Source organism: Procambarus clarkii, chromosome 12 (genome assembly GCF_040958095.1).
Source record: "Procambarus clarkii isolate CNS0578487 chromosome 12, FALCON_Pclarkii_2.0, whole genome shotgun sequence".
In the NCBI taxonomy this organism is placed as follows: domain Eukaryota; kingdom Metazoa; phylum Arthropoda; class Malacostraca; order Decapoda; family Cambaridae; genus Procambarus; species Procambarus clarkii.
In genome coordinates this window covers 4064065-4086319 of record NC_091161.1, presented here as the reverse complement: position 1 = coordinate 4086319, position 22255 = coordinate 4064065, and the positions used below count along the sequence as shown (strand labels likewise).

Sequence of the window (22255 nt, the reverse complement as noted above, 5' to 3'; positions counted from 1 at the left end):
AGGGCTGGCAAGAGTTGGTAGCAGGGCTGGCAAGAGTTGGTAAGCAGGGCTGCAAGACGTTGGTAAGCAGGGCTGGCAAGAGTTGGGAAGCAGGGCTGGCAAGAGTTGGTAAGCAGGGCTGGCAAGAGTTGGTAGCAGGCTGGCAAGAGTTGGTAGCAGGGCTGGCAAGAGTTGGAGCAGGCTGGCAGAGTTGGTAAGCAGGGCTGGCAAGAGTTGGCGAGCAGGGCTGGCAAGAGTTGGTAGCAGGGCTGGCAAGAGTTGGACGCAGGGCTGGCAAGAGTTGGTAAGCAGGGCTGGCAAGAGTTGGTAAGCAGGGCTGGCAAGAGTTGGGTAAGCAGGGCTGGCAAGAGTTGGTACGAGCAGGGCTGGCAAGAGTTGGTAAGCAGGGCTGGCAAGAGTTGGTAGCAGGGCTGGCAAGAGTTGTAAGCAGGGCTGCAAGAGTTGGTAAGCAGGGCTGGCAGAGTTGGTAAGCAGGGCTGGCAAGAGTTGGGAGCAGGGCTGGCAAGAGTTGGTAAGCAGGGCTGGCAAGAGTTGGTAAGCAGGGCTGGCAAGAGTTGGTAAGCAGGCTGGCAAGAGTTGGTAAGCAGGGCTGGCAAGAGTTGGTACGCAGGGCTGGCAAGAGTTTGGTAAGCAGGGCTGGCAAGAGTTTGGTAAGCAGGGCTGGCAAGAGTTGGCGAGCAGGGCTGGCAAGAGTTGGCGAGCAGGGCTGGCAAGAGTTGGCGAGCAGGCTGGCAAGAGGTGGCGAGCAGGGCTGGCAAGAGTTGCGAGCAGGGCTGGCAAGAGTTGGCGAGCAGGGCTGGCAAGAGTTGGCGAGCAGGGCTGTCAAGAGTTGGCGAGCAGGCTGGCAAGAGTTGGCGAAGCAGGGCTGGCAAAGAGTTGCGAGCAGGGCTGGCAAGAGTTGCGAGCAGGGCTGGCAAGAGTGGCGAGCAGGGCTGCAAGAGTTGGCGAGCAGGGCTGGCAAGAGTTGGCGAGCAGGGCTGGCAAGAGTTGGCGAGCAGGGCTGGCAAGAGTTGGCGAAGCAGGGCTGGCAAGAGTTGGCAGAGCAGGGCTGGCAAGAGTTGGCGAGCAGGGCTGGCAAGAGTTGGCGAGCAGGGCTGGCAAGAGTGGCGAGCCAGGGCTGGCAAGAGTTGGGAGCAGGGCTGGCAAGAGTTGGCGAGCAGGGCTGGCATAGAGTTGGCGAGCAGGGCTGGCAAGAGTTGGCGAGCAGGGCTGGCAAGAGTTGGCGAGCAGGGCTGGCAAGAGTTGGCGAGCAGGGCTGGCAAGAGTTGGCGAGCAGGGCTGGCAAGAGTTGGCGAGCAGGGCTGGCAAGAGTTGGCGAGCAGGGCTGGCAAGAGTTGGCGAGCAGGGCTGGCAAGAGTTGGCGAGCAGGGCTGGCAAGAGTTGGCGAGCAGGGCTGGCAAGAGTTGGCGAGCAGGGCTGGCAAGAGTTGGCGAGCAGGGCTGGCAAGAGTTGGCGAGCAGGGCTGGCAAGAGTTGGCGAGCAGGGCTGGCAAGAGTTGGCGAGCAGGGCTGGCAAGAGTTGGCGAGCAGGGCTGGCAAGAGTTGGCGAGCAGGGCTGGCAAGAGTTGGCGAGCAGGGCTGGCAAGAGTTGGCGAGCAGGGCTGGCAAGAGTTGGCGAGCAGGGCTGGCAAGAGTTGGCGAGCAGGGCTGGCAAGAGTTGGCGAGCAGGGCTGGCAAGAGTTGGCGAGCAGGGCTGGCAAGAGTTGGCGAGCAGGGCTGGCAAGAGTTGGCGAGCAGGGCTGGCAAGAGTTGGCGAGCAGGGCTGGCAAGAGTTGGCGAGCAGGGCTGGCAAGAGTTGGCGAGCAGGGCTGGCAAGAGTTGGCGAGCAGGGCTGGCAAGAGTTGGCGAGCAGGGCTGGCAAGAGTTGGCGAGCAGGGCTGGCAAGAGTTGGCGAGCAGGGCTGGCAAGAGTTGGCGAGCAGGGCTGGCAAGAGTTGGCGAGCAGGGCTGGCAAGAGTTGGCGAGCAGGGCTGGCAAGAGTTGGCGAGCAGGGCTGGCAAGAGTTGGCGAGCAGGGCTGGCAAGAGTTGGCGAGCAGGGCTGGCAAGAGTTGGCGAGCAGGGCTGGCAAGAGTTGGCGAGCAGGGCTGGCAAGAGTTGGCGAGCAGGGCTGGCAAGAGTTGGCGAGCAGGGCTGGCAAGAGTTGGCGAGCAGGGCTGGCAAGAGTTGGCGAGCAGGGCTGGCAAGAGTTGGCGAGCAGGGCTGGCAAGAGTTGGCGAGCAGGGCTGGCAAGAGTTGGCGAGCAGGGCTGGCAAGAGTTGGCGAGCAGGGCTGGCAAGAGTTGGCGAGCAGGGCTGGCAAGAGTTGGCGAGCAGGGCTGGCAAGAGTTGGCGAGCAGGGCTGGCAAGAGTTGGCGAGCAGGGCTGGCAAGAGTTGGCGAGCAGGGCTGGCAAGAGTTGGCGAGCAGGGCTGGCAAGAGTTGGCGAGCAGGGCTGGCAAGAGTTGGCGAGCAGGGCTGGCAAGAGTTGGCGAGCAGGGCTGGCAAGAGTTGGCGAGCAGGGCTGGCAAGAGTTGGCGAGCAGGGCTGGCAAGAGTTGGCGAGCAGGGCTGGCAAGAGTTGGCGAGCAGGGCTGGCAAGAGTTGGCGAGCAGGGCTGGCAAGAGTTGGCGAGCAGGGCTGGCAAGAGTTGGCGAGCAGGGCTGGCAAGAGTTGGCGAGCAGGGCTGGCAAGAGTTGGCGAGCAGGGCTGGCAAGAGTTGGCGAGCAGGGCTGGCAAGAGTTGGCGAGCAGGGCTGGCAAGAGTTGGCGAGCAGGGCTGGCAAGAGTTGGCGAGCAGGGCTGGCAAGAGTTGGCGAGCAGGGCTGGCAAGAGTTGGCGAGCAGGGCTGGCAAGAGTTGGCGAGCAGGGCTGGCAAGAGTTGGCGAGCAGGGCTGGCAAGAGTTGGCGAGCAGGGCTGGCAAGAGTTGGCGAGCAGGGCTGGCAAGAGTTGGCGAGCAGGGCTGGCAAGAGTTGGCGAGCAGGGCTGGCAAGAGTTGGCGAGCAGGGCTGGCAAGAGTTGGCGAGCAGGGCTGGCAAGAGTTGGCGAGCAGGGCTGGCAAGAGTTGGCGAGCAGGGCTGGCAAGAGTTGGCGAGCAGGGCTGGCAAGAGTTGGCGAGCAGGGCTGGCAAGAGTTGGCGAGCAGGGCTGGCAAGAGTTGGCGAGCAGGGCTGGCAAGAGTTGGCGAGCAGGGCTGGCAAGAGTTGGCGAGCAGGGCTGGCAAGAGTTGGCGAGCAGGGCTGGCAAGAGTTGGCGAGCAGGGCTGGCAAGAGTTGGCGAGCAGGGCTGGCAAGAGTGGCGAGCAGGGACTGGCAAGAGTTGGCGAGCAGGGCTGGCAAGAGTTGGCGAGCAGGGCTGGCAAGAGTTGGCGAGCAGGGCTGGCAAGAGTTGGCGAGCAGGGCTGGCAAGAGTTGGCGAGCAGGGCTGCAAGAGTGGCGAGCAGGGCTGGCAAGAGTTGGCGAGCAGGGCTGGCAAGAGTTGGCGAGCAGGGCTGGCAAGAGTTGGCGAGCAGGGCTGGCAAGAGTTGGCGAGCAGGGCTGGCAAGAGTTGGCGAGCAGGGCTGGCAAGAGTTGGCGAGCAGGGCTGGCAAGAGTTGGCGAGCAGGGCTGGCAAGAGTTGGCGAGCAGGGCTGGCAAGAGTTGGCGAGCAGGGCTGGCAAGAGTTGGCGAGCAGGGCTGGCAAGAGTTGGCGAGCAGGGCTGGCAAGAGTTGGCGAGCAGGGCTGGCAAGAGTTGGCGAGCAGGGCTGGCAAGAGTTGGCGAGCAGGGCTGGCAAGAGTTGGCGAGCAGGGCTGGCAAGAGTTGGCGAGCAGGGCTGGCAAGAGTTGGCGAGCAGGGCTGGCAAGAGTTGGCGAGCAGGGCTGGCAAGAGTTGGCGAGCAGGGCTGGCAAGAGTTGGCGAGCAGGGCTGGCAAGAGTTGGCGAGCAGGGCTGGCAAGAGTTGGCGAGCAGGGCTGGCAAGAGTTGGCGAGCAGGGCTGGCAAGAGTTGGCGAGCAGGGCTGGCAAGAGTTGGCGAGCAGGGCTGGCAAGAGTTGGCGAGCAGGGCTGGCAAGAGTTGGCGAGCAGGGCTGGCAAGAGTTGGCGAGCAGGGCTGGCAAGAGTTGGCGAGCAGGGCTGGCAAGAGTTGGCGAGCAGGGCTGGCAAGAGTTGGCGAGCAGGGCTGGCAAGAGTTGGCGAGCAGGGCTGGCAAGAGTTGGCGAGCAGGGCTGGCAAGAGTTGGCGAGCAGGGCTGGCAAGAGTTGGCGAGCAGGGCTGGCAAGAGTTGGCGAGCAGGGCTGGCAAGAGTTGGCGAGCAGGGCTGGCAAGAGTTGGCGAGCAGGGCTGGCAAGAGTTGGCGAGCAGGGCTGGCAAGAGTTGGCGAGCAGGGCTGGCAAGAGTTGGCGAGCAGGGCTGGCAAGAGTTGGCGAGCAGGGCTGGCAAGAGTTGGCGAGCAGGGCTGGCAAGAGTTGGCGAGCAGGGCTGGCAAGAGTTGGCGAGCAGGGCTGGCAAGAGTTGGCGAGCAGGGCTGGCAAGAGTTGGCGAGCAGGGCTGGCAAGAGTTGGCGAGCAGGGCTGGCAAGAGTTGGCGAGCAGGGCTGGCAAGAGTTGGCGAGCAGGGCTGGCAAGAGTTGGCGAGCAGGGCTGGCAAGAGTTGGCGAGCAGGGCTGGCAAGAGTTGGCGAGCAGGGCTGGCAAGAGTTGGCGAGCAGGGCTGGCAAGAGTTGGCGAGCAGGGCTGGCAAGAGTTGGCGAGCAGGGCTGGCAAGAGTTGGCGAGCAGGGCTGGCAAGAGTTGGCGAGCAGGGCTGGCAAGAGTTGGCGAGCAGGGCTGGCAAGAGTTGGCGAGCAGGGCTGGCAAGAGTTGGCGAGCAGGGCTGGCAAGAGTTGGCGAGCAGGGCTGGCAAGAGTTGGCGAGCAGGGCTGGCAAGAGTTGGCGAGCAGGGCTGGCAAGAGTTGGCGAGCAGGGCTGGCAAGAGTTGGCGAGCAGGGCTGGCAAGAGTTGGCGAGCAGGGCTGGCAAGAGTTGGCGAGCAGGGCTGGCAAGAGTTGGCGAGCAGGGCTGGCAAGAGTTGGCGAGCAGGGCTGGCAAGAGTTGGCGAGCAGGGCTGGCAAGAGTTGGCGAGCAGGGCTGGCAAGAGTTGGCGAGCAGGGCTGGCAAGAGTTGGCGAGCAGGGCTGGCAAGAGTTGGCGAGCAGGGCTGGCAAGAGTTGGCGAGCAGGGCTGGCAAGAGTTGGCGAGCAGGGCTGGCAAGAGTTGGCGAGCAGGGCTGGCAAGAGTTGGCGAGCAGGGCTGGCAAGAGTTGGCGAGCAGGGCTGGCAAGAGTTGGCGAGCAGGGCTGGCAAGAGTTGGCGAGCAGGGCTGGCAAGAGTTGGCGAGCAGGGCTGGCAAGAGTTGGCGAGCAGGGCTGGCAAGAGTTGGCGAGCAGGGCTGGCAAGAGTTGGCGAGCAGGGCTGGCAAGAGTTGGCGAGCAGGGCTGGCAAGAGTTGGCGAGCAGGGCTGGCAAGAGTTGGCGAGCAGGGCTGGCAAGAGTTGGCGAGCAGGGCTGGCAAGAGTTGGCGAGCAGGGCTGGCAAGAGTTGGCGAGCAGGGCTGGCAAGAGTTGGCGAGCAGGGCTGGCAAGAGTTGGCGAGCAGGGCTGGCAAGAGTTGGCGAGCAGGGCTGGCAAGAGTTGGCGAGCAGGGCTGGCAAGAGTTGGCGAGCAGGGCTGGCAAGAGTTGGCGAGCAGGGCTGGCAAGAGTTGGCGAGCAGGGCTGGCAAGAGTTGGCGAGCAGGGCTGGCAAGAGTTGGCGAGCAGGGCTGGCAAGAGTTGGCGAGCAGGGCTGGCAAGAGTTGGCGAGCAGGGCTGGCAAGAGTTGGCGAGCAGGGCTGGCAAGAGTTGGCGAGCAGGGCTGGCAAGAGTTGGCGAGCAGGGCTGGCAAGAGTTGGCGAGCAGGGCTGGCAAGAGTTGGCGAGCAGGGCTGGCAAGAGTTGGCGAGCAGGGCTGGCAAGAGTTGGCGAGCAGGGCTGGCAAGAGTTGGCGAGCAGGGCTGGCAAGAGTTGGCGAGCAGGGCTGGCTAAGAGTTGGCGAGCAGGGCTGGCAAGAGTTGGCGAGCAGGGCTGGCAAGAGTTGGCGAGCAGGGCTGGCAAGAGTTGGCGAGCAGGGCTGGCAAGAGTTGGCGAGCAGGGCTGGCAAGAGTTGGCGAGCAGGGCTGGCAAGAGTTGGCGAGCAGGGCTGGCAAGAGTTGGCGAGCAGGGCTGGCAAGAGTTGGCGAGCAGGCTGGCAAGAGTTGGCGAGCAGGGCTGGCAAGAGTTGGCGAGCAGGGCTGGCAAGAGTTGGCGAGCAGGGCTGGCAAGAGTTGGCGAGCAGGGCTGGCAAGAGTTGGCGAGCAGGGCTGGCAAGAGTTGGCGAGCAGGGCTGGCAAGAGTTGGCGAGCAGGGCTGGCAAGAGTTGGCGAGCAGGGCTGGCAAGAGTTGGCGAGCAGGGCTGGCAAGAGTTGGCGAGCAGGGCTGGCAAGAGTTGGCGAGCAGGGCTGGCAAGAGTTGGCGAGCAGGGCTGGCAAGAGTTGGCGAGCAGGGCTGGCAAGAGTTGGCGAGCAGGGGCTGGCAAGAGTTGGCGAGCAGGGCTGGCAAGAGTTGGCGAGCAGGGCTGGCAAGAGTTGGCGAGCAGGGCTGGCAAGAGTTGGCGAGCAGGGCTGGCAAGAGTTGGCGAGCAGGGCTGGCAAGAGTTGGCGAGCAGGGCTGGCAATGAGTTGGCGAGCAGGGCTGGCAAGAGTTGGCGAGCAGGGCTGGCAAGAGTTGGCGAGCAGGGCTGGCAAGAGTTGGCGAGCAGGGCTGGCAAGAGTTGGCGAGCAGGGCTGGCAAGAGTTGGCGAGCAGGGCTGGCAAGAGTTGGCGAGCAGGGCTGGCAAGAGTTGGCGAGCAGGGCTGGCAAGAGTTGGCGAGCAGGGCTGGCAAGAGTTGGCGAGCAGGGCTGGCAAGAGTTGGCGAGCAGGGCTGGCAAGAGTTGGCGAGCAGGGCTGGCAAGAGTTGGCGAGCAGGGCTGGGCAAAGGAGTCGGCGAGCAGGGCTGGCAAGAGTTGGGCGAGCAGGGCTGGCAAGAGTTGGCGAGCAGGGCTGGCAAGAGTTGGCGAGCAGGGCTGGCAAAGACGTTGGCGAGCAGGGCTGGCAAGAGTTGCGAGAGGCAGGGTGGCAACGAGTTTGGGCGAGCAGGCTGCAAGAGTTGGCGAGCAGGGCTGGCAAGAGTTGGCGAGCAGGGGCTGGCAAGAGTTGGCGACGCAGGGCTGGCAAGAGTTTGGCGAGCAGGGCTGGCAAGAGTTGGCGAGCAGGGCTGGCAAGAGTTGGCGAGCAGGGCTGGCAAGAGTTTGGCGAGCAGGGCTGGCAAGAGTTGGCGAGCAGGGCTGGCAAGAGTTGGCGAGCAGGCTGGCAAGGATGTTGGCGAGCAGGGCTGGCAAGAGTGGCGAGCAGGGCTGGCAAAGAGTTGGCGAGCAGGGCTGGCAAGAGTTGGGCGAGCAGGGCTGGCAGAGTTGGCGAGCGGCTTGCAAGAGTTGGCGAGCAGGGCTGGCAAGAGTTGGCGAGCAGGGCTGGCAAGAGTTGGCGAGCAGGGCTGGCAAGAGTTGGCGAGCAGGGCTGGCAAGAGTTGGCGAGCAGGGCTGGCAAGAGTTGGCGAGCAGGCTTGGCGAGCAGGGCTGGCAAGCGTTGTCGAGCAGGGCTGGCACGCAGTTGGCGAGCCGGGCTGGCAAGCGTTGGCGAGCCAGGGCTGGGCAAGATGTTGGCTGAGCAGGCTGGCCAAGCGTTGGCGAGCAGGGCTGGCAAGCTTTGTCGAGGAAGGGCTGGCAAGCGTTGGCCGAGCAGGGCTGGCAAGCGTTGTCGAGCAGGGCTGGACAAGAGTTGGCGAGCAGGGCTGGCAAGAGTTTGGCGAGCAGGGCTGGCAAGAGTGGCGAGCAGGGCTGGCCAAGAGGGCGAGCAGGGCTGGCAAGAGTTGGCGAGCAGGGCTGGCAAGGAGTTGGCGAGCAGGGCTGGCAAGAGTTGTCGAGCAGGGCTGGCAAGAGTTGGCGAGCAGGGCTGGCAAGACGTTGGCGAGCAGTGACTGGCAAGAGTTGGCGAGCAGGGCTGGCAAGGAGTTGGCGAGCAGTTGGGCTAGGGCTGCAAGATGTTGGCGAAGCCGGGCTGGCAAGAGTTGGCGAGCAGGGGCTGGGCAAGAGTTGGCTGAGCAGGCTGGCAAGAGTTGGGCAGGGGCAAGAGTTGGCGAGCAGGGCTGGCAAGAGTTGGCGAGCAGGCGCTGGCAAGTAGTTGGCGAGCAGGGCTGGCAAGAGTTGGCGAGCAGGGCTGGCAAGAGTTGGCGAGCAGGGCTGGCAAGAGTTGGCGAGCAGGCTGGCAAGAGTTGGCGAGCAGGGCTGGCAAGAGTTGGCGAGCAGGGCTGGCAAGAGTTGGCGAGCAGGGCTGGCAAGAGTTGGCGAGCAGGGCTGGCAAGAGTTGGCGAGCAGGGCTGGCAAGAGTTGGCGAGCAGGGCTGGCAAGAGTTGGCGAGCAGGGCTGGCAAGAGTTGGCGAGCAGGGCTGGCAAGAGTTGGCGAGCAGGGCTGGCAAGAGTTGGCGAGCAGGGCTGGCAAGAGTTGGCGAGCAGGGCTGGCAAGAGTTGGCGAGCAGGGCTGGCAAGAGTTGGCGAGCAGGGCTGGCAAGAGTTGGCGAGCAGGGCTGGCAAGAGTTGGCGAGCAGGGCTGGCAAGAGTTGGCGAGCAGGGCTGGCAAGAGTTGGCGAGCAGGGCTGGCAAGAGTTGGCGAGCAGGGCTGGCAAGAGTTGGCGAGCAGGGCTGGCAAGAGTTGGCGAGCAGGGCTGGCAAGAGTTGGCGAGCAGGGCTGGCAAGAGTTGGCGAGCAGGGCTGGCAAGAGTTGGCGAGCAGGGCTGGCAAGAGTTGGCGAGCAGGGCTGGCAAGAGTTGGCGAGCAGGGCTGGCAAGAGTTGGTAAGCAGGGCTGGCAAGAGTCAGTAAGCAGGGCTAGCAGAAGTTCGTAAGAAGGGTTAGCAAGAGTTAGTAAGCAGGGCTAACCACTCTAAACAACTAGCTTTAAGTTCATCTAATATTCCCATCGCACTGGGATCTTTGTAAAATATGGCTGGGAAAAATCATCAGGGATGAACTCGCGCCCCCAGAACTCTGATCACTCGCCTCTCGCATCCCTGCCCCCAAACAAATCCCACAGTCTTCCAGAAGGACCCCACATCCCCATTTACACATGCATAAGTTGACTTTTTTTTTCGCAAAACTGTATTTATCAGATAGAAAGAGTTTCGCAATGGCATTATATTTATCTCCTAACTCGGGATATATAATAATATTCCGAGTTAGGAGTGAGGAACTAATACAGAGATTCAGGACAGCCATTGAATTAGTTAGGAGCAAGGGAGGAATCCCGATCATATGTGGCATTCTTCCAAGAAAGGGAGTGGGAAATGAATGGATGTCGAGGGCATTTTGTGTCAATTGCCGCCTGGAAAGATATTGCAAATCAAATGCAATATCTTTCATAGACAACTGGGAACACTTCTATGGAAGAAATGAAATGTATGCTCGTGATGGGGGGCATCTATCGAGTGCTGGGATTGTTGCTGTTGCGAACTCGTTGGAACCAGTGGTTAGAGGTGTTTGTTTGGGTTTAAACTGTTAGTAGATAGTGGTATGGGAATTGATTTGGAGGAAGGAGGTAATAAAAGTATGTGTTCGTGGGAGAAAAGAATTGGCAAAATGATCAGGGAAAGAAAAGGGCCTCATAATAACAATTCACTTAGGGTATATTACACTAACAGTAGAAGTCTAAGAAATAAAATTAACGAATTAAATGCTCTTGTCTGCACAGAAAAAAAATAGATATTATTGCTCTTACCGAAACGTGGATGAATGTAGAAAATAGAGAACTATTAGCTGAATATCAAATAAATGGATTTAAACTATTTCACACAGATAGATATATTAGACAAGGAGGGGGAGTAGCCATATATGATAGGGACAATTTGAAATGTAGTCTCAGAGAGGGAATCAAAACTGAGCCACACACAGAAACTATTTGGATAGAATTAAACGAAAAAGCAAATAATATTATAATAAGAGTTATATATAGGCCACCAAATTTAGACAGAATGGAAGCAAAGCATCTATGGGATGAAATATCTAGAGCATCTAGACCTAACAGTATTTATGTCATGGGTGACTTTAATTTTAGTGGAATAAACTGGGTGAACAAAACAGGGAATAGTGAAGCAGAAGATTTTCTAGAATTAATTGACGATTGCTTTCTTACGCAACACATTAAGGAACCAACACGGGAAAATAATATTTTAGATTTAGTGCTAACTAACAGGGAAACACAAATTAATGACATCGAAATAGGGAGTGAGCTAGGGAACAGTGATCACAAAGTAATCAGATTTAGCATAGAATGGAATAGACCTGTAGGAGAAAATTCTGTTAAAGTGCCAGATTTTCGAAAAGCTGATTTTAATAGCCTAAGAAATTTTTTGGGTAAAATAGATTGGAAAGTCTTGGGTATGGGGTGTGGGCCGGTCTTGGAGCAAGACATGAACCCAGCGATAAGTGACGTAAAAGGGGATTTCGATGTGGATTTAATATATAACTTATTTAAGAATATTCTAAACAAAGCACAGGAACGTAGTATACCATACAAATTGAATAGATCGAATACTAATGACCCAAAGTGGATAACAAATAATTTAAAGAACCTTATAGGTAAAAGAGAGCTTGGTACAAAAGGATTAAAAATGGGGAAGTCAGTTTAGAACAGGAATTCATACAACTGGTTAGAAATGTTAAAAAAGAGATTAGGAAAGCAAAAAGAAACTATGAAGTTCGCATAGCAGAGCAAGCAAAGTCAAATCCTAAAGGGTTTTTTCAGTTATATCGAACTAAGACTAGGGAAAGGATAGGTCCATTAATATCTGAGACAGGTCAAATAACGGATAATGACAAGGAGATGAGTAGTATTTTTGACAAATATTTTATATCTGTATTTACTAAAGAACTTAACAATATGCCTTCAGCCGAAGAAGTCTATGTGGGTGGGGATGAGAACAGGTTGACTAATTTAGTAGTTACCAGGGAGGATGTAATTAAACAATTAGAAAAACTAAAACCAAACAAATCCCCAGGGCCGGATGAAGTGTTTGCCAGGGTGCTTAAAGAATGCAAAGAGGAGCTTTCCGAGCCACTGTCTACCATATTTAATAAATCAATAGAGTCAGGCAGAGTGCCAGTCATGGAAGGTAGCTAATGTGGTACCAATTTTTAAGAAAGGAGATAGATCACTTGCGTCAAACTATCGGCCAATTAGCCTAACATCTATTGTGGGAAAGTTACTTGAATCAATAATTGCAAATACCATTCGTCTCCATCTTGAAAAACATAAATTAATAAATGAGTCACAACATGGTTTTACAAATGGCCGTTCATGTTTAACAAATTTGCTAACTTTTTATTCCAGCATAGTTGAGGCAGTTGATAGTGGTAAGGATTGTGATGTTGTGTACCTTGACTTTAGCAAAGCTTTTGATACAGTGCCACATGAAAGACTAATTAAAAAAATCGAAGCTCATGGTTTTGGGGGTGCTATATTAAGTTGGATTAGGGCATGGCTATTCCAAAGGAAACAGAGTATAAATGGGGTTAAGTCAGAGTGGGATAATGTTGTTAGTGGAGTACCTCAGGGCTCTGTCCTGGGACCTCTGTTGTTTAAAATATATATAAATGATTTAGATTCAGGTTTGAGTAGCAACTTTTGCAAATTTGCCGATGATACGAAAATCGGTAGGGAAATTAATTTGGAGGAGGACTCGCTATCACTTCAAGTTGATCTTAATAGGGTTTTGAAATGGTCAAAGGATTGGCAAATGCAGTTTAATGCTGATAAATGTAAAGTTCTGAGGCTAGGTAATGATGATAGAGTTACAAGATACGAGCTAGATGGTGTTGAGATTGCGAAGTCGGATTGCGAAAGGGATCTGGGAGTTATGATTAGTAAGAATTTAAAACAAAAGGATCAATACATGAATGTTCGTAATAAGGCGAATAGGACACTGGGATTTATTAATCGAAGCGTTAGTAACAAGACAGCTGGTGTGGTTCTTAAGCTATATCTTGCTCTGGTTAGGCCCCATTTAGATTATGCAATTCAGTTTTGGTCGCCATATTATAGAATGGATATAAATTCACTTGAACGTGTCCAACGTAGGATGACTAAGTTAATTCCCCAAATTAGAAATCTTTCATATAAAGAAAGATTAACAAAGCTTAAGTTGCATTCACTGGAAAGGCGAAGAGTTAGGGGTGACATGATAGAGGTTTACAAGTGGATGAATGGACATAACAGGGGGGGGGGATATAAATAGGGTATTAAAAATATCAAAACAAGACAGAACACGAAACAATGGGTATAAATTGGATAAGTTTATATTTAGGAAAGACTTGGGTAAATACTGAATCAGTAATAGGGTTGTTGATTTGTGGGACCAATTGCTGTGTAACGTGGTGGATGTGGGGTCCCTCGATTGTTTCAAGCGCGGGTTGGACAAGTATATGAGTGGGATTGGGGGGTTATAGATAGGAGCTGCCTCGTATGGGCCAATAGGCCTTCTGCAGTTACCTTTGTTCTTATGTTCTTATGATTAACAAAGCTTAAATTGCATTCACTGGAAAGGCAAAGAGTTAGGGGTGACATGATAGAGGTTTACAACTGGATTAATTTAATGGACACAAAAAAGGGGATATTAATAGGATATTAAAAGTATCAACACAAAACAGAACACGAAGCAATGGGTATAAATTGGATAAATTTAGATTTAAGAAAGACTTGGGTGGATACTGGTTCGGTAGCGGGGTTGTCGATTTGTGGAGCCAATTGCCGTGTAACGTGGTGGAGGTGGGGTCCCTCGATTGTTTCGGGCATGGGTTGGACATGTATATGGGAGGGATTGGGTGGTTATAGATAGGAGCTGCCTCGTATGGGCCAATAGGCCTTCTGCAGTTGCTTTTGTTCTTATGTTCTTACTTGATAAATAATTTGTATGAAAATGAAGTGCCTTTATGTATTATGATAGTTTCATAATAAATATTGCATAAATATTTAGGAAATTTCATAAAAAAAAATTATTTTAATGAGCCAGGTTTGGATGGCTTTGGCAATGAAATTACAACTAACTTTTTAATTAATATATATTAACATAGACAAGGATTTACTTCTAAATATATATTATTTTATAAGACTTTCAATTGCTATGAAGTTATTAAGATTTTCAATACTTAGAGCACCAATTGTTAAAGTTTTTTTTTCATCACAAAGAGAGAAAAGCTGTCTCACCTTTCTCCCACATGTTTCCTCATTCAGATGGGATGTTGAGCAACCTTCATGCAGGCCCTCGTTCAGTTCCCCACGTCCGAGCTATTGGACATAGCAAATTTCTCTGAATAATGCAGTATCTTAGTTGCTCCTCTAATTATAAAGATTTTATTCTTTTTGACCTTTGAGTACTAGTTCTCAAAAGTTTCTTTACCTCAGAAAGAGAAAGAGAGAGATTCTATTTATGTCCATATTCGCGCGGGATGTTGAGCAACCTTCATGCAGACCTCTTGTTCAGTTCCCAACGTCCAAGCTATTAGACATAGCAAATTTCACTAAATGAGGCAGTGTCCCCCCCCCCCCCACCGAAAAAAACAACTATTTTGGGCAGTAACTAAACAATTGCAATCAATCCAGCCAGCAAGTCGCCAGTGACTGTGGGAAGAATGTTATGTTCTTATGAGCATTATGACCTCTTTGAGTATGTGTTCCCCCCCCCCACAAAAAAAAATACTGTTCAAGAAAATACGAGCTTATTTATACCAATTTATGGATATAAAAAAGAAAAAAACCTCAACATTTGTACAAGTTTTATTTACATAAATAAGTCTCTATGCCTTTTTGTCATCTTAGGAAATAATCGGTTGAAGGACATGCGAAATGGCGTATCTGAAAATAGGGCACCTTCTCATAGATGCGAGACAAATACCGCACATTACCATATGTCTGCAGGGCAGCAGTATGACACTCAATATATTAAAGCACACCTTACACAAAATATCATCGACTCAAGACATTGGCGTAGATGTGTTCATCAAGGTCGGAGCCGAGCCGGTCGGCCGAGCGGACAGCACGCTGGACTTGTGATCCTGTGGTCCTGGGTTCGATCCCAGGCGCCGGCGAGAAACAATGGGCAGAGTTTCTTTCACCCTATGCCCCTGTTACCTAGCAGTAAAATAGGTACCTGGGTGTTAGTCAGCTGTCACGGGCTGCTTCCTGGGGGTGGAGGCCTGGTAGAAGACCGGGCCGCGGGGAGACTAAAAAAAAAAAAAAGCCCCGAAATCATCTCAAGATAACCTCAAGATAACCGGAAGGTTTCAATATGGGCTGCCGCATCAAAGTCTGTGGCCTCTTCGTCAGTTTCGATAGCAGGCCCACAAGCGTCCACATCCATTGCATTAGTGACAATAGTTATCTTGAGGTTATCTTGAGATAATTTCGGGGCTTTTTAGTGTCCCCGCGGCCCGGTCCTCGACCAGGCCTCCACCCCCAGGAAGCAGCCCGTGACAGCTGACTAACACCCAGGTACCTATTTTACTGCTAGGTAACAGGGGCATAGGGTGAAAGAAACTCTGCCCATTGTTTCTCGCCGGCGCCTGGGATCGAACCCAGGACCACAGGATCACAAGTCCAGCGTGCTGTCCACTCGGCCGACCGGCTCCCTGTCGTCCAGTATACTTCTTAGAGTATAAAAATAGTTAAAGGGATTCTTTCAACACTGTTCTTAACTAAAGTTTTGTGTCGTTAAGTAAGAAAAAATAGTCAAGGACACTCTTCGAGACATCAAGACACTCTTTGGGACACCAAAGTTACTCTTTGATACATCAAAAGACATTAATAATGCACTCAAAGGCACCAATGACACTCAAAGACATCAATCACACAATCAAGGACACACTCATAAGACACACTCAAAGATGTCAAAATACAACTCTCGTCCTCAAAAATTATTCTCAGAGAAATCAAAAGTTATTCTCAGTCATCAAAGTTAATCTCAGAGCCATCAAGGTTATTCTCATAGTCATCAAAGGTAATCTCTAAGTCACCTTCGTTCATCAAAGTTGTTTTCTAAGACATCTTTGTTCATCAAAGTTATTATTTAACTCGCCTTCGTTCATCAAAAGTTATTCTCAGCGCCAACAAAAGTTAATCTTAAAGACCTCTAAATACTACTCATGTCCTCAAAAGTCATTCTCAGAGTCATCAAAAGTTATTCTCAGTCACCTTCATTCATCAATGTTGTTCTCTAATACATCTACAAGCATTAAATAACACACTCAAATGTAACTAGTTCAGCTTTTCATATCAAACTTACATTTCTGTTATATATATTTTCTTAGTCACTTTATCTTAAAACTGTTCTCTGAACATCCCTGCATAACCCCACTTAACATAGCTTACCCAAACCTAACCTAAACTAACCTAACCTATGCTAAATTTAACTAATCTAACCTAAGCTAACTTAACCAACCTAACCTAACTTAGCCAAACCTAACCTAACTTAGCCAAACCTAACCTAACTTAGCCAAACCTAACCTAACTTACCCAAACATAACCTAACTTACCCAAACATAACCTAACCTAACTTAAGGGAGCATCCCAATGGAAAATGAAAGTTGTTCAATGTGAACCAAAATTTTTTGACTAGTTGTATATGAAAAGGTGAAGGGACGACGACGTTTCGGTCCGTCCTGGACCATTCTCAAGTCGAGGACTTGAGCCATACTTTAGCCACATTATTGTGACTCATTGCCTGCATATGAAAAGGGTTTCATCTGGTCCAGGTCTCAGCATCGTAGCATAAATAATAAGGGAGAAAAAAATATTGAATTGTGTGTCAAAACACCAGTCCACTTACCATTACACCAGTCTCCGTGGTGTAGTGGTAAGACACTCGCCTGGGGTTCCACGAGTGCTTAGTCATGGGTTCGTATCCTGGCCGGGGAGGATTTACTGGGCCAAATCCTTAACTGTAGCCTCTGTTTAACTCAACATTAAAATGGGTACTTGGTTGTAAAAACGATTCTTCGTGGGGGTTGTATTCCAGGGACCTGCCCGAAACGCTACGTGTACTAGTGACTGTAGAAGAATGTAACAACTCTTGTATATATCTCAAAACAAAGACCTACCTAACCTATCTTACCCTAACCTAACTTAACCTAATCTAACTTAACTAAACATAACCCAACCCAACCCAACCTAACTTTTCCTAACCAAACCTAACATAACTTACCTAACCGAACCGAACCTACCTAACCTACCCTACCCTAACATAACTTACCTAACCTAATGTAACTTACTTAGCCTAACTTATCCAAATCTAACCTAACTTACCCAAACATAACCTAACCTAGCCTAATCTAACTTAACTAAACCTAAACTATCCTAACTTACCCAAACCTAACCAAACCTAAAACCAGACCTAACCCTAACATGGCTAAAACCAAATTTAACCAAATATATCCCAATTTAAGACTATTTCCACCTAATTTGCCTCAATTTATCCATATTTAAGACATTTTCTACCAAATTTACCTGATTTTGCGTATCATAGCATGCATGGCCAATGCCCAATTTGCCCCCCAAGTTTCACCTATTTCATATACTGCAAATTTAAGGCACATTTCCAATATGCAGTCCAATATTCTTGGCCGTTTTTTATTTTTTAATTATAGATCTTTGTTAAATATTGTATTTTATATTCTTAGTAAAGTGTGTTTGGATATTAACCCAACTACCTTGTGCCCTAACCTGCCTGGATCTTTGCCGAATATTCTTGTCAATGTTGGTTATGGACTCAAGAACCCCGAAGCTAGCCTGCCTTGATTTGATGTCGATTGTTGCACTTTTTTTTTTTTTTTTTAGGAAAAGAGATGTTTTTGCATCAACCCAACCGCCCTTGCCCAAACCTCCGATACCAAGATCTTTGTTCCATATATGGTATCTTATTTTTAGGACACAGCCAACCCATCCCAAACCTCTATTAACCCTCAAACCGCGCATATCATATATAAATGATATCAGTGACAAAACCGAAACTGCGCACATCATTTATATATGATTTCGTGTCTAGCGCTATAATTTAAACACCCCGCCTGGGATAGGGGCAGCTATAGTACAGCCACGACCGATAGTTGCCAGATGCCATCTAGAAAAAAAATCCAGGCCAACATTCTTGGGTGTTACAGCGTCAGTATTGAGCAAGCCACCAAGGCTGGTGCACGCAGCACGAGCTCACAGCACCGCTGTTTAGCTTGTGACCACAGCATCGCCTACAAATACCATAATATAAATGATACTGCTATTATTTAGCAGTGATAGTATTACTGAAGCCCCCTGACTGTGATAAAACTGACCAGGATTCTGATAATAGGAGGATTGTGGTGATATTTAGCGCTGTGCTCCATGGAGGGAGGAGTAAGGCTGTGGGAGGGAGGGTTGTGGCGTCGTTTTCTGACTGTGTGGCCACCATTTATTGACTGCACTCACCATACCAGCATAGTGGTTCGATATGGTGAACACAAATGTAGATACTTATATATAATGTGTGTATAGTGTGAAATAACAGCGAGAGGAGTAGGTTGGGAGCCGCCATTTTGGTGAGGGAGGAGCGTCGTCTGCACGACTTGGCATGGTGTTTACTGATGGCCACTATGGTCTTTGGGCACCATACCAGCTTATTTGTTCAGGTATAGTGAATAAAACAGGTAGATACTTATATATAATGTGTGTATATAGCGTAATAACACCACAAACAATATTGTTGGATGACAAATATTAGTGCGTCTGGCCTTGAGGGCGGCCGGCGATCAGCTGACTGTGTGAGTAGCTACGTCTTATGGCCTTTACTCACCATACAAGCTTAGATGTACAGTTATGGTGAACAAAACATGTAAATACGTATATATAACGTCTGTGTATAGTGAATAAATACAGAAAGAGTATTGTAGGAGGTGAATGAGGGTGAGTGAGGTGGTGTTGAGGGAGGGAGTGGCAGTGAGTGGCTCGCTGGTGTTTGGCGATCACTCCTCGTTGCTTTTTGACTCACAAGACCAACTTAGTAGTTCGTTATGGTGTACAAAACATGCAAATACTTATATAAAACCTGTGTATATAGTGTAACAACAGCAAAACTATTTGTTTATTGTTTTATGAACATAATAATTGAATCACTAATATGCACACCATAATTTTGAATACAGCGATGGTTCACACATTTTATAATATAAATATACCACAATTCACTGTATGGAATAATACTGCAAAAAAAGTAAGAAAAAATCAATCAGAGACATTGAAATAATTAGGTAATAATATGTTTGTGGCAACTGCCGTCTGACAGCTCGGGCGGAGTAGACCTCGTCTGGCGAAGGCTCTGCCAACGCCCCTTTTTTGCCACACTTCCCTACCCTATTGCGGCTAAAATATGCCACCTACGATTTTTTTGTTATTTTTTCCGTGATCAGGGAACAAAAATGAACACTTCTATAAGACGAAAGAATTTTTTGGATTTTTTTTTTTTTTGTTGCGCCTGTGGGTGTGAATTCCATTTGGGCCCCTAGCGGTTTGAGGGTTAAGAAACACTTTTTTAAAAGAATATTTTGTAATGAGCAGCTCTGAAAATCAGTTGATTACAGATAATGCTACATAATATACTTAATGTGTGTATATGTTACCACAAGTGAGGTATATAATGGTATTTATGAGTAAGATGTAATTGTGTCTTTGACACTGATAAAATTAAGTACTGTGGTTTTATATACTGATAATTAGCTAAAAATATATACTGTACAAGTAAATAAATTATTTTACCTTGCATCGAGATCCACCAAGCCTGTATGGTGTGCGTTTCAGTACTTTGGAAATCTGGAACGATCTGGAATCTCTTATCTGCAATGAAACAGTACATATTATTGCACTTACCAAAACATGGATGAATGTAGAAAATAGAGAACTATTAGATGAATATCAAATAAATGGATTTAATCTATTTCACACAGATAGATATATTAGACAAGGAGAGGGAGTAGCCATGTATGTTAGGTAATATTTGAAATGTAGTCTCGAAAAGACTACATTTCAACAGAAACGTGCCACACACCAGTCACAAGACTGAACCTCATTGAGGCCAAACGTCTAAATGAGAGCATGAACGAGTAAGAAATAATACTTTAACACCTGGCATCATACACACAATGAATGCACCTGCAGACACACAACGAGCACTATCAACATAGCAAAGATTACTCCATAAAAAAAAATCATTAAATATGATTGACAATGAGATGAAATAATGCACAATATGTCAATTTTGTGAAATTTTTTCATTACTGAACTAGGTTTTCAATGCTTACATTTGTTATTCTTGGCATTCTTTGCTTCATATCTGAAGCTTCGTTTTAAGTTTCCACTTCAGACGTGTCTTCCGCAGCTATGCATCTCCGGTTTGCAGCATCAAAATCATCTGCAATAGCTGAATATAATTAATAATATATCAGTGAGATATATATTTATCATTACCTAGTAGTAGTGAACACTAAGAAATAACATAAATCAGCTTTCTAAAGAGATGTTTAATAATACGACACACATGATTTGGAACTTATGTGCAAAGTACTTAACCCAGTTATAAGTCTCAAGGAGCCATTAGGAAACCCTGCATGTGATTAAAATATTATGCTGTTTTTATATACTGTATGTGCAGCACAGTACCTCTCCTCTCAATACACCAGCACTGGCCCTCGCCTCTCAATACACCAGGCTACGTATCCACCAGGCTACGGGGGGCCTCGTAGCCTGGTGGATAGCGCGCATGACTCGTAATTCTGTGGCGCGGGTTCGATTCCCGCACGAGGCAGAAACAAATGGGCAAAGTTTCTTTCACCCTGAATGCCCCTGTTACCTAGCACTAAATAGGTACCTGGGAGTTAGTCAGCTGTCACAGGCTGCTTCCTGGGGGTGGAGGCCTGGTCGAGGACCGGGCCGCGGGGACACTAAAGCCCCGAAATCATCTCAAGATAACCTCAAGATAACACCAGCACTGGCCCTCGCCTCTCAATACACCAGCACTGGCCCTCGCCTCTCAATACACCAGCACTGGCCCTCGCCTCTCAATACACCAGCACTGGCCCTCGCCTCTCAATACACCAGCACTGGCCCTCGCCTCTCAATACACCAGCACTGGCCCTCGCCTCTCAATACACCAGCACTGGCCCTCGCCTCTCAATACACCAGCACTGGCCCTCGCCTCTCAATACACCAGCACTGGCCCTCGCCTCTCAATACACCAGCACTGGCCCTCGCCTCTCAATACACCAGCACTGGCCCTCGCCTCTCAATACACCAGCACTGGCCCTCGCCTCTCAATACACCAGCACTGGCCCTCGCCTCTCAATACACCAGCACTGGCCCTCGCCTCTCAATACACCAGCACTGGCCGTCGCCTCTCAATACACCAGCACCTGCCCTCGCCTCTCAATACACCAGCACTGGCCCTCGCCTCTCAATACACCAGCACTGCCCCTCGCCTCTCAATACACCACCACTGCCCCTCGCCTCTCAATACACCACCACTGCCCGTCGCCTCTCAATACACCACCACTGCCCCTCGCCTCTCAATACACCACCACTGCCCCTCGCCTCTCAATACACCACCACTGCCCCTCGCCTCTCAATACACCACCACTGCCCCTCGCCTCTCAATACACCACCTCTGCCCCTCACCTCTCAATACACCACCACTGCCCCTCACTTCTCAATACACCACCACTGCCCCTCACTTCTCAATACACCACCACTGCCCCTCACCTCTCAATACACCACCACTGCCCCTCACCTCTCAATACACCACCACTGCCCCTCACCTCTCAATACACCACCACTGCCCCTCACCTCTCAATACACCACCACTGCCCCTCACCTCTCAATACACCACCACTGCCCCTCACCTCTCAATACACCACCACTGCCCCTCACCTCTCAATACACCACCACTGCCCCTCACCTCTCAATACACCACCACTGCCCCTCACCTCTCAATACACCACCACTGCCCCTCACCTCTCAATACACCACCACTGCCCCTCACCTCTCAATACACCACCACTGCCCCTCACCTCTCAATACACCACCACTGCCCCTCACCTCTCAATACACCACCACTGCTCCTCACCTCTTAATACACCAGCACTATAGCCAGCACCAGAATCTAATAATATTATAAAATATAATTGTTTACTTACGATAATATTTGCGTGATTGCATGAAGCGTTTGTCTTCTTGCTGACTGCACGGACCACAAACTGACCGCTTTGTTGATGTTCCTGGTGGCGGATGACGCTGTGACGTCACAGGTGAGGGACGCTTTGCGCACTACTCAATCGTCGCTTGAACCCATCATAAATAGTTTTGTTATTTTTATTATTTTATTTTTATTTATTTTTTTACAAGAAGTTACATTGGAGGTTAACAGAGAATATAGAAAATAAGTTGAATTAACATTCTTGTAAAGCCACTAGCACGCCTAGCGTTTCGGGTAAGTCTTTAAACTAAGTTATTTTTTTGATAAATTAACAGTAAAATTGATAAAAAATTTTACCAGGTATTTTATTACTTTTCTTTACAGGTACAGATAATTTTAAGTAAAATAATTACAGTAAAATCAACAAAAATGTTTACAGGTAATTTGAAGAAATATTGACACAAAAGCAGATCAGAATAATACACAATAAAGAAACAAGGATTACTAGATACATGAGAATAGCATTTCAGGGTTATACATTGGTTCACTGAAGCACAATATGAGGATCATTTTGAGGAAAAGTTTCAAGGAATAATGCAGTAGAAAATGCACTCAATACAACAACCATGATATCAGCAGAGTTAGTTGAACCGCCATCAAAAACGCAAGGTATAGAGAGTGTCTGTGTTAAATTATCATTAAGGGAAGGGGAATTTATTGTAGTTAATTTGTATGTATCCAGGAACAGCTTCGACGCTAACTATTTACCTGACTGCATTTATACTAATCCTTCACTGGTCATTGGGGACCTTAATGCTCGGCACACAAGCCTTGGGACAGTAGGTAGTATTAATACTAATGGGGTCAAGTGGTTACAGTTTCTACAAGATCATCCAGATACCTGTCTCTTGGGAAACAATGAACCAACTCACATCAGGGGAGGACGGCTTGACTATGCCTGCGTTTTAAACTCTCAG

The 22255-nt window shown here is 50.0% G+C and overlaps 1 long non-coding RNA gene across 1 annotated transcript in view; it reads right to left on the bottom strand.

The window, feature by feature from the left end:
* Window positions 1–21395, bottom strand: part of LOC123753761 (uncharacterized) — a 166069-nt gene extending 144674 nt beyond the window's left edge. The window contains exons 1-3 of the long non-coding RNA XR_011228162.1: window positions 21280–21395; window positions 19393–19502; window positions 18851–18928 (exon numbers count right to left, since the gene is read on the bottom strand). This is a non-coding gene — a long non-coding RNA (uncharacterized lncRNA). The remainder of the gene's footprint in view (window positions 1–18850; window positions 18929–19392; window positions 19503–21279) is intronic.
* Window positions 21396–22255: the final 860 nt, after the last annotated feature.